Source organism: Octopus sinensis, linkage group LG14 (genome assembly GCF_006345805.1).
Source record: "Octopus sinensis linkage group LG14, ASM634580v1, whole genome shotgun sequence".
Classification (NCBI taxonomy): domain Eukaryota; kingdom Metazoa; phylum Mollusca; class Cephalopoda; order Octopoda; family Octopodidae; genus Octopus; species Octopus sinensis.
In genome coordinates this window covers 25247489-25249757 of record NC_043010.1, presented here as the reverse complement: position 1 = coordinate 25249757, position 2269 = coordinate 25247489, and positions in this window count along the sequence as shown.

Sequence of the window (2269 nt, the reverse complement as noted above, 5' to 3'; positions counted from 1 at the left end):
GTGTTATGTTACATAGACATAAACTATGTAAATACACACACATCTCTATCACACATTACATTTGTCTTCTATTTTAATCTTGCATTTTCTCTTTGTATGTCCGTTTGTCGGTCTGTACATGTCATTCAAGTTGTCCTGTGGTTTCTAAGGGAGGTCACTATATGTCAACAAAGCAATAGTCTCATTGCAGCTTCACTACATAAACTGAACTTCCCGTTATAAGGTGAAAAGAAGAATGTGAAGTTAAGGCGACTGTACCAGTAAACCGACGATAGAGGTTAATATTGTGTACATATACAATATTGGAACCATACAGTGTGTTTTTAACATGAGAAACAGTAACAAAATTACAGGAAATACTGTAAATACCGTACAGATATATTAAATTAAAAAAATATATTTTATAAAATTATTTAACATTAAATGTATAAAAATCAAAGAGTATTGTTACCCATTGTAAACGACAGATGAGTATTTTGTGATAGAGGTGATGGCAGGGAGTATAACTTGTCATTTTGTATTGTTAGAGCTATGATGCTACACTAGTACCTTGTCTCACACTCATACAAATCTCAGGTGACTGAAGAGAGATTAAATCAACGGTTGGTGTGTCATCAATATCCACAGTATCATCAACATCTGCAGAATGGTTGGGACGAATTGGCTTGAGGAATGAGTCAATAGTTGTTTACTTGCTAATTCTAATTCTGGATAATGAGTTTCTTTAAAGTTCTGAAATGTTTGAAGAAATTTTCCCGGTTTTTATGCACCAAAGAATGAATCTTTAAAAAACCAGTAATTAAAGATATTCACGCTGAACAAGGATTTCCCATGATTTTTTGGAAATACAGTAATGCACTGGTAGCTGGTGCATTATCACTTTCAAAACTCAGTCATACTGATATTTGAACTAACTTTAAAAAGTGTATGTATGTCTGCTTCTGTGCAACAAAACACTGGAATCAGGTGTAGTAGCTTCATTCTTAAAAGTTTGAGTATGTAGCATGGCTCAGTGATATCCTCACTGAGAGATATATTAGAAATAATGTCATAGCAGATAAGTTAACTTTTGGCCGCTATTTGGACCCTGCTGTGTCCACTGCTCTGATTGGTTGGCATTGGCATAGTCTTTCTCTTGACTTATTTCGCGCAACGTGTGAACAAACCAATCAGAACCTTCCAATAAGACCACGTGACACAGTCTTTTGGATTTTCTTCTGGAGCCTCTAGCAGGTTATAAAAGGTGCCAGCAAATCACTATTTTTCGTCTTAGGTTCTAGTCACTCTAAGGACTAACCTCTGACCACAGAGCGACTCAACCAGTTCCAGTTCCAGCAACAGCTAACATGCAGCAACTTAGGACCGTTCTCCTCTGTCACCATCATATTAACCGTTGCCATCACTACGGTCGATTTCAACGATACGTACACAATATTCGCCCAATTTCTCTGTTTGTGACTACTTCACTAAGGTTAACAGTCCAGAACTACCTGCAAGAATTCCTATATCAAGTAACCTGGCACGGTTGCTTTATTTTCATTTTGCATATATTTCAATTGCTGCTTATTTGTTATCGTGAGTTCGTCTCTGTTTGTGTTATTTGTGTCATTTGAACTGTTGTCTTGAGACATACAGTAATTTTTGCCCTACGGGGCCGAAAATTTCTGCATTTGTAAAAATTATTTCTTGTCATTTGTGACAAGGTGCTTTTTTGGATTACCATGGAGTGCGACCTTGCATCGAGAAAAGATTTTCCCGAGATGGGAACAAGCAACAACAACAGCAATAAAGGAAATGAAAAGGATAAACCAAGTTTTTCGGCAGCCATAGGAGGCAATGTAATTGAACTGGAAGTAGCGATGGACAAGCTCTTCAAGTTCAGGAATTTGATAGTGAAAAAATGGAGAGGAAACAAAGTTAGTACCACCACCGGAAATGGTGTAGGCAATTCGTGAAAGAACGGTTGTATACAAAGTCTTTAACGAAGTGCTACAGTGGAAGCACATTTCGAGTCGGCTAACGTAGCAAAAGAGATCACCACCCAGACCTTGAAAAATGAGGAAATTATGTTGCTACCGACATACTTAGGCCGGCGAACAGCAAAAATATCAGTAGAAGACATACCAGCCGGGTATGATGTAATGTGGGCAGCAACGGCAGCCGAATACGACATGGAGGCAAAGTTAGCTATACTAAACATGAGAATGAAGGAGGCTACGAACTGGAGGGGCCAGAGTTTAGAGATGGCTGTCCAAGGGGACAACCAAAC